General features: G+C 41.0%; 1 non-coding gene across 1 annotated transcript; it reads right to left on the reverse strand.

The window, feature by feature from the left end:
• Positions 1 to 222: 222 nt before the first annotated feature.
• On the reverse strand, positions 223 to 329 carry LOC120074793 (small nucleolar RNA R71). The gene has a single exon (XR_005481075.1). It is a non-coding gene; the product is annotated as a small nucleolar RNA R71 (small nucleolar RNA).
• Positions 330 to 10,494: the final 10,165 nt, after the last annotated feature.

The following is a 10,494-nucleotide window of genomic DNA, read 5'->3' on the forward strand; positions in this document are numbered from 1 at the left end:
GGCGAGGACCTACACGCCCACCTCCAAAGCTTTATTGAAATCTGCAATACTTTTGTTTTCTCGAACATCTCTGCCTTAGAAGTTCGACTAACTTTGTTCCCATTTTCTTTCTGTGATTAGGCTAGAAAATGGGCATATTCTCTTAAACTGGGAGAGATCACTTCATGGGAACTGGTCGTGAAAAAGTTTATGAAGAAATACTTTCCAACTACTGAGAATGCCAGACGAAGGAAACTCATTACAAATTTTGAACAAGAAATGGACGAATCACTCAGTGATGCCTGGATGAGGTTTAAAAGGTTGGTCAGGGATTGTCCACACAATGGTTTGCCATACTGCCTTCAAATGGAAATTTTTTATCATGGTTTAAATCCCGCTTCTATGACCGCTGCCAATGCGGCAGCCGCTGGTGGTCTGCTTGATAAAATGTATGACAAGGCGAAGAATATCTTGGATCTCATCTCTAAGAACCACGAAGATTGGAAAGAGAGTGATCAGAGGTTGAGAATCAAAGACAATGATGCAAGTAATGGTGCTATTGCTTCACTAAAAAATTAGATGACCGCAATAATGAACTTAATCCAAGGAATTGCGATCAGTAGTCAAACACTGCAAAATGGGCAAATCAACGCAATTAGTCAAAACACCGCAAGGTGTGCGACTTGCGGTGATGGGCACGCGATGGAAGATTGCCCGCAAAATCCATAATTCATTTACTTTGTGAAAAATAATCCCTTTTCGAATACTTACAACCTCGGGTGGAGAAACCAACCCAATTTTGCTTGGAAGAATCAGCAACAAAATTTCCAACCCGTGGCACAGAAAGAAGGGCCACCAGGATTCTTCCCATGCAACAACAAACAGACAAACAATCAAGCAAGTAGCTCACAACCATCGCAATTCTCTTCCTTGGAAAGCCTATTGAACCAATACATAAAGAAAAACGAAACTGTGCTTTAAAGTTAGGCTACGTCCATCCGCAATCTAAAATTACAGATGGGCCAGATTGCGAGTGAGCTGAAGAGTAGACTGCAAGGGGCTCTGCCGAATTGAACAGAACTCCCACGCAACCTAGGGGGATCAGGTAAAGAGCAATGTCAGGTTGTGACATTGCAAAGTGGGAAGACTGTGGAGGGAGAAAAGAAGGAGCTTAGTCGGACAGCTCCCATTGCGGAAGAATCTAAAGTTGTGGTGGCACAAGAAGAAGAAAGAGAAAAAGAAGTAGTAGAACCAGAGGTTGCGTCGACCTCAAAGCCAACTGAGATAGGAACCGTGAAAGTGCAGTTACCCCTTTTCCCGTAGAGACTAAGGGAGGGAGTCTAAATATATCAAAGGAAGAAAAAGAACAAAGAAGTACAGTACCAACACTTTCTGTCCATGTTAAACATATTAATAGTCCATTCAGTGAAGCGATTGAGGAAATGCCTGCCTATGCAAAGTTTTTGAAGGATATGGTAACTAAGAAGAGGAAGCTTGTAAGTTTGCCACGGTGGCGCTAACTCAAAGTTCAAAATCAATCATTCCACCGAAGATGAGCGATCCTAGGAGCTTTACTATTCCTTGCTCCATAGGAGGACTGTACATCGGGCAAGCGTTGTGTGACCTTGAAGCCAACATAAATTTGATGCCTCTGTCAGTCTTTAGGTAGTTGAATGTTGGGCAACTTGTAGCCACAACGGTGACTTTCCAACTGGCTGATAGATCTCTGGTGCATCCAGAGGGAAAGGTGAAGGACGTACTGATAACCATTGAAAAATTTATCCTACCAGTTGACTTTATCATTTTGAATTACGAGGCCGACAAAGATGTGCCCATCATTCTAGGGCGACCATTTTTATCAACAGGTTGTGCTCAGATTGATGTGCATAAAGGGGAGATCACTTTGAGCATCAACGGACAGAAGCTCAAGTTTAACATAATTTGTGCCATGAAGTTTTCGGATGAAGAAGACCTGCATGACTCAGATGATGACCAAAATTACATTGAAGAAGAAAAGTTTGATGAAGACAATGAAGAAGAGGATGCAAGTGCATTCGTTGCTGCCTGTAATGCGATCATAACAAAAACAAACAAGGAAGAAGAAATGATTGCAAATCAAGAAGAAGAGCCAACAGAAAAAGAAGAAAGAAAAACAACACAACCATCCCTAGTAGAACCACCAACACTGGAATTAAAGACCCTACTGACCCATTTAAAGTACGCGTTTTTAGGGTAGAATGAGAAGCTGCTAGTTATCATTTCTTCTGAGCTCAACGATGACCAGAAGAATGCGTTGATGAGCATTCTAAGGAAACATATGCGAGCAATTGGCTGGACACTCGCCGACATTAGAGGAATTAGCCCAGTGTATTATATGCACCGCATTCGTCTTGAAGAGGACCACAAAGCAACGATCGTACATCAGTGCAGACTCAACCCTGCGATGAAAGAGGTCGTCAAGAAGGAGATCATTAAATGGCTAGATGTGGGCATTATCTATCCTATAGTATATAGCACGTGGGTCAGCCCCGTGCAGTGTGTGCCAAAAAAGGGTGGCATGACGGTAGTCTCGAATGAAAACAATGAATTAATACCGTAAAGGATCGTCATTGGGTGGCGCATTTGCATGGATTACCGCAAGCTGAATGCGGCCATAAAGAAAGATCATTTACCTCTACCATTCATTGATCAAATGCTAGACCGTCTAGCTGGAAATGACTTTTACTGCTTTCTGGATGGTTATATCGAATACAATCAGATTATGATAGCTCTAGAAGACTAAGACAAGACCACATTCACCTACCCATATGGGATATTTGCTTTTCACCACATGTCGTTTGGCCTCTACAATGCATCAAGCATGTTCCAAAGGTGCATGATGGCCATCTTTTCAGATTATCTTGAGGACTCTGTCGAAATCTTTATGGACGACTTCTCTATTTATGGGAACACTTATGAAGTCCGTCTAGCCAACTTGGAGAAGATACTGAAGAAATTCGAAGAGATGAATCTGGTGCTTAACTGGGAAAATTTTTATTTCATGGTAAAGGAGGGCATAGTGTTGAGGCACATGATTTCTCGAGATGGGTTGGAGGTGGATAAAACAAAAATCGAAGCAATTGAAAAACTGCCATCTCCAACAAGCGTGAAGGTTGTACAAAGCTTCTTGGGCCACGTTGGATTCTACAGATGCTTTGTCAAAGACTTTTGCAAAATAGCACGACCACTGAGTGCATTGTTAGAGGCTAACAGAAGATTTGATTTTGCAACAACTGCCTCAACGCATTTTGAGTTTTGAAGAATGCGCTGATTACCGCACCCGTACTCATTGCACCTAATTGGACACTTCCTTTTGAAATTATGTGCGATGCAAGTGGGTATGCGATGAGAGCAGCTTTGGCACAAAAGAGAAAAAAAATCTTGCATCCCATCACATATGCGAGTAAAACATTAAATCCTGCTCAGACAAATTATACCACCACAGAGAAAGAGCTTCTCGCGGTAATTTTTTCGTTGGAAAAATTTCGAGCATATCTATTGAGAACAAAGGTACTCATCCATACTGATCACTCGGTAATAAAATACTTAATGATAAAGAAGGACGCAATGCCAAGGTTGATCAGATGGGTTCTCCTCCTTCAAGAATTTGATATATAAATAATTGATCAAAAGGGGACGGAGAACCAAGTTACGGATCACTTGTCCAGATTGGAAAATCCTGAGGTTGACCTCAATGAGTCTGAGGTGAATGCGGTGTTCTCGGATGAGCAGTTGTTCCATATTAAAGAATTTCCCTGGTATGCAGACATAGTCAATTATCTGGTTTGCGAGCAATTTCATGAAGATTACACCTATCACCAACAGAGGAAGCTCAAACATGAATGCAGACATTATTATTGGGATGAGTCGAATCTGTATAAAAGAGGGGCAGACCAGATTTTACGATTATGTGTACCAAATACTGCTCAACAATGCATATTATCGCAATGTCACGACTCACCATATAGTGGGCACTTCGGAGGACAACGCATCGCAGCTAAATTTTTACAGAGTGGATTCTTTTGGCCTACATTGTTTAAGTATGCAGCTGACTACGCCGTGAAGTGCGATCGATGCCAATGCATAAGAACATTTCATGGAAACATGCAATGCCAATGAACACCATCTTGAAGCTTGAATTGTTCGACATATGGGGGATTGATTTCATGGGACCATTCCCTCACTCGAATGGTAAACATTATATTTTATGAACTGTCGACTATGTATCCAAGTGGGTAGAGGCAGTGGCGTGCGTCGCAAGCGATGCGGCGGTAGTCTCTCAATTCTTAAAGAAGAACATTTTCACTCGTTTTGGCACTCCCCGTGCCATCGTAAATGATGAAAGGTCCCACTTTGTCAACCATAATATCAAAGAGCTACTACACAAATACAACATTCTCCACAAAGTGGCCACCGCATACCATCCGTAGATGAATGGTCAGGCCGAGGTGTCCAATCGAGAAATTAAGCTGATACTTGAGAAGGTAGTAAGGCCTTCGCGAAAAGATTGGGCAACAAAGCTTGACGATGCATTGTGGGCATACCGGACTGCATTTAAAACACCAATAGATATGTCCCCATATGCGTTGACATTTGGTAAGGCGTGTCATTTGCCTTTGGAGCTGAAGTATAAGGCATTGTGGGCGGTAAAGAAGCTAAACTTTGATTTGAATAAAGCAGGAGAAGCGCGAAAAATGCAACTGGTCGAGCTAGAAGAATGGAGGATTAACACATATGAAACGCGAAGATTTAGAAAGAGCGCACCAAGCTCTGGCATGACAAACACATATGTGGCAAAAAACTCCAAGTCTGGCAGAGGGTCTTACTCTTCAACTCACGTCTGCGGCTCTTCCCAAGAAAACTAAAGTCACGTTGGTCCGAACCATTCATAAATAAATGACACACGTGAGGGCAAGCCAAAACAAAAGTAAGTAACTAGGATCAATGCATAAATAAATGACTGTAACTCCGCTGGCAAGTAGGTATGAGTTTAGTCTGAGGAAGAGTGCATTGCTCGTAGTTGGATGACTGCATGACACACGTGGGGGAAAGCCAAAACAAAGGCAAGGCATTTGGATCAGCACAAGGTTAGAAAAAAAATAATAATGTCAAGAAATATGCAAGGATAAAATCATTTGACACCCCAGTGGAAAATTTTCTTTTTGAAATAAATCATGCGATGCTCCTAAAATTAGTAAAGTCCTTTTGAAGGTTAAGCTTGTAGTCCCTAGATCTTAGAAATATTTAAAGAAGAGACTTGAATAAGACTTAAGAAATTTTGGTATATAGGATTTGAACGAAGTATCCTTGAGAAATCTAGGAAAAGAACATTGCGGTGGACCTGCTAAAGGAAGTTTTTAGCTTATGCTTGAGGACAAGCATTGTTTAAATTTGGGGGTGTGATAACGGGCAAAAATGCACGTTATCATAGTGCTAAGTTCTTAAACAATATTAGCTTGCGTTGATAAAATATGTTAAATCACATCCAAAAAGCATCACATTCATAATATTGTGGTCGCATGCATTCATCGCATAGGAACAGTTGATTTTTATGTTTTTATGTAGATTATACATGAACGCAAGCGGAAATTACGATCATAGGAAATCATTGGTCGAGCGCAACTTCACTACAAGGCTTTGCGATGATTGTGCTCGCAAACATTTGCTCAAGAAGAATTGCCGCAACTTGGTCGGTGCAACATGATGAGCGCATCTGGGTGAAAGGCATAATTAATCACGATGGGCAGAAAGCTGATGACAGTCGAATCCGAATTAAGTTGACAGCCGCTAATGAACAAGTACATTTAGCTTTTCGGTGACAAATATTCAACGCATCAGTCAAGAATTAAAGTCGTCCCATCTGCGAAATCATGAGAGAGAAACTGCCTTTCACCCTGGATGTTCTATAAATACCAAGGGCATCCTTTAGAAAAGGGTTAATCAGTTCACCAGTTTACGAAATTAAGAGCTCAGCTCGTCTTTGTCCATAGTTTTTCCTTTTTATTTCTAAGTCGGAGCAAGAGAAGAGTAAAGACGCCGGAGATTGCTCAGGACAATTCGAGAGAGAACCTTGAGGCGTAGAAGTAGAGAGCGAGCCGACTCTCACGAGAGCGGGATTATCTTTTGAACGCGAGTAGAAAAACAGTGTAAAAGCCTGGGCAATAAGAGATCGATACCAGGCCCTTTATTCTATACTTGCATTGTTATTTTGTACTTCATCTTTATATTTATACAATGGAAGTTCTTATTCTACATCTGTTCACTCTCTTAGCATGCATGAGTAGCTAAACTAGTCGAATGGGTTGAGAAAAACTAAGCTAACATGACCTAGAAACTTCATTGCTTGCGATTGTCTTGTTTTATGCTGTGCTAAATACCCTTTAGAGCTACACGAGAGAGAGTCTAAAGAAAGAACCTAATGACTAGAGAGAGCTAGGTTAGAATCTGGACTCGAGAGAGCAAGATTAGAACTGCATAAACAAGAGATAGGGACTAGGAGATAAGCTCTGTTTGTCAACCTGCATCGAATGCATCCTAGAGATGGGAATGATATTATGTGGTTGCCTTATTTGTGTGTGTGTCATTTTGTCATCGCATAAATAAGAATAAAGGCTTATGTATAGGTCCTATATACTTAGCGCATATATTGCATGTGTTCTAGCCTTAGAAGCCATGGCATTCGCACCGAGAGGTGGTTTACTGTTGTATGCATGTTATATGATCGCATAACATGAACACATCCTAAGAAGTGTTAGCCGAAACTTTTCTCAACCTGTTCACCGCATACTCATCGCATTTCCCGTTTAATCAACTCTTTTCAAACTCCGCCGCATTTGTTTATTTTTCATTAGCAAACAACAATCCTAACAATTTATTTATTTATCCGGTTACCGCAAAGTTTTCATAAAATTACCAACGCAACCTGTTTTCACAAGTCCCTGAGTTCGACCCTGGACTTACTAGAAAACTCAGTGGAATTTACACTTGGATTTCGCTAAGGAAACTTGAGTGCACAACGCAATTTCACCATCGCATATTATCCATAATTCACTTCATAAAAGTAAGCATCAAGTTTTTGGCGCCGTTACTGGGGACTTCGGCAAAATAGTGTGCTAACAGTAATTTTTCTGATTTCTTTGCAGACTCTTAATCTCTGACGAATTAAAACCCGGAGATTGAGAGAACGTTTAGAATGAGACTAAGAAACCGCCAACAGCAACCACAGTCAGATAAAGAAGATATGGTGGAGCAGCCTGGAAACGGAGCACCAAATGATAACAATGTCATGGCAAATCCAATCCTGCTGACAAATGATCGCAATAGACCCATTAGGGACTATGCATCACCAAACCTCTTTGATTTCTCTTCAGGAATCATGAGGCCTGCCCTCGACGGGAGCCAATTCAAAATGGAGCTGGTGATGCTGCAGATGATCCAGACTGTAGGACAATTCGGAGGAAGGCGTGGCGAGGACCCGCACACCCACCTCTGAAGCTTTATTGAAATATGCAATACTTTTGTGTTCCCGAACATCTCTGCCGAAAAAGTTCAACTAACTTTATTCCCATTTTCTCTCTGTGATTAGGCTAGGAAACAAGCAAAGAGGTCGAGTTGTAGATTCTAGAAAATCAGCCTTTGTTCATATCATCGTTAAGATTTAGTAGCTAAATGATCGTTTAGCTTCATGTGTTAGTTGATGTGAAGAAAAGCTAAGCAATCGTGTAGCTTCAGGCGTTGATCGTTGAGGTGTTGTGCGTTAGACGATCGTGTACCTACGGGAGCTAAGCTATGATTGTATTGCTATACGATAGCATTGCACGATCGTATAGCTTCGAGTGGGAGCCATGCGATGCGATGAAGAGCTATACAATAGCGCTGCACGATCGCTTACCATGATCGTTTACCTCTATGCAGCAACTAAGTGATGCGTTGAGATGCTAAACGATAGCACTATGTGATCGTTTACCTATGTATGGCAGTTGGGCGATGCGTTGATTGCTATATGATAGCACTAAGTGATCGCTTACCTTGCGCGTGTGCTAAATAATCAAGACCAGGCATTAGACGAGGGCGCTAAGTGATCGTGTAGCTTCCTTCGGCACTAGACGATGACACTATGCGATAGAAGGCAAACACTACACGATCATGTAGTTTGATCAGGAGCTATACGATAGTTGCTAAACGATCACACAAACACTAAATGATCAAGCAAAACGGATGACGATGGTCATCATTGCTAAACGATGAGACTTAGCGAGATGTTGAACATGAACGAAAGCTGTCGGTTCGGTCGGTTCTCTTGAGGTCTGGTCTTGTTCAACCTCAAATGGTTTTTGGCTGGTTCGGTTCAGACGGTTCGGGTCTGGTTCAAGCTACTTAAGTTCGTTTTGGAGTGGTTTGAATGGTTGGGAAGTGGTTCAGAAGCTGTTTTTGTAATAATTAGGTTTTTGTTTGCTTGTTTATGCCAAAAATAAAGCCATATCAGTTAGTGTTTAATTATTTATGCATGTGATGTATGTTATAATTAAATAAATCTTGGATGTGCATACAGTATGCCATGTAGATTTAAAATCACACTGTAGGAAGCATGTTACATGCATTGAAAGTATGTTATAAAATGTTATAATATATAGTATGCATTTAGGATTTATTTTATTTAATATAATAGTTATATTAGATATTGAATGCCTTCGTTGTTTGTCGTGGATGTTTAGCATGTTTAAATTTTGTAAGTTGTTATAAAATTGGGTTAGACGTTTAAAATCCATAACAAAGAATAGTTGCATGCTCACTTAGGTTAACTACTTATTTTAATAGTTAAAATAGGTAGTTAAACTTGTAAAACTAGGGTTACAAACTCAACCGGTATATAATCTTGTCAAAGGCTGGGGGGTACTTAAGTTGATGGTCTATAGAACACCTCTTACCTGGGGATTATAACTGAATTATTGAGCGTTGGTAACCGGTTTTATGAGCATTTGTGAGTAGGGTGAGGTAATAAAAATGGTTTATCACCTAGACATTCTAGGTTTAAAATCCATTTATAAATGTTATACTAAGATAAACCACCAGAACTTATGGTTGTTTTTATTAGCCGAAAAGAAGACTACTAAAGCGTTGATGATCTTCTTATAGACACAAGGTTCATCAACGTTTCGGTCAAAGCCATACGACTTGATCGCAGTATCAAACCGTATGTTCCAAGATCGAGATGCCTGTTTTAGTCCATAAATGGACCGATTCAGTTTGTAAACCTTTTGCTCTTGACCTTGGGCTATGAATCCCTCGGGTTGTACCATGTAAATGGTCCTCAAGATTGCCATTCAGAAAGGCAGTCTTGACGTCCATTTGCTAGATCTCATCATTATAATAAGCTGCAATGAACAGGAGGATGCAGATCGACTTTAACATGGCAATAGGCGAGAAAGTCTCCTCATAGTTGACTCTATCTACCTGGGTATAACCCTTTGCCACAAGTCGAGCCTTAAAGGTTTGTACCTTCCCATCAGCACCTCGTTTGCGCTTGTAGATCCATTTACAACCTATAGGTCTTACCTCATCAAGCTGATCTACAAGATCCCATACTGAGTTGAAGTACAACGACTCCATCTTGAGATCCATGGCCTTGACCCATTCATCCCGGTCAACATCCTCCATTGCCTTCTTATAAGACAACAGATCCTCAACATCGCCATCTTCTACTATAGCAAAGAATTTCCGTGAAACCCAGATAAAGAATGGGTGGGTTCGTAACCTTCCCACTACGTCGAGGTACCCTCAACATTTGGGGTGGAACTGACCTACTGGATGAACTCCCATCAACAACTCTTGCTGATGTAGTAGGCTCTTCAAAACCTCTTGTTGATGTTTCAGTAGTTTCATTGGAAAGTTCATGCAACACGACTTTGCTTCGTGGACTGTGCTCCCTTATATGATCCTCCTCCAGGAAAGTAGCATTTGTTGAAACAAATACCTTATTTTCCATCGGATCATAAGAATAATCCCCTCGTGTACCTTTGGGGTAGCCTACAAAAAGGCATAACCTCGACCGTGGTTCAAACTTCTTAAGATTAAGCACATGTGTAGTGCAACCACAAATGTGGAAGTGACGTAAACTAACTTTACGGCCGTTCCTCAACTCTAGAGGTGTTCTTGCAATACTCTTGGAGGGAACACAGTTGGGTATGTATCCATAGTCTCCACTGCGAAACCCCAAAACAAGTCCCGTAAGGAAGCGTAATTCATCATTGAGCGAACCATGTCTAACAAGGTCCTATTTCTCCTCTCCGCTGCACTTGACACTGAGAGTTGGGAAACGATTCCATGTTCTATCAAATAGTCCTAGAATGTCGAGTCCAAAAACTCTCCACCTAGATCCAATCGAAGTGCTCTATTCCGTCTATCTAAAGTGTTCTCAACTTTAGCCTTGAAATCTTTGAACTTTTCAAAGGATTCAGACTTCTGTTACATAAAATA

Source organism: Benincasa hispida, chromosome 3, assembly GCF_027475165.1.
Source record: "Benincasa hispida cultivar pf3 chromosome 3, pf3_genome.v1.1, whole genome shotgun sequence".
In the NCBI taxonomy this organism is placed as follows: Eukaryota; Viridiplantae; Streptophyta; class Magnoliopsida; order Cucurbitales; family Cucurbitaceae; genus Benincasa; species Benincasa hispida.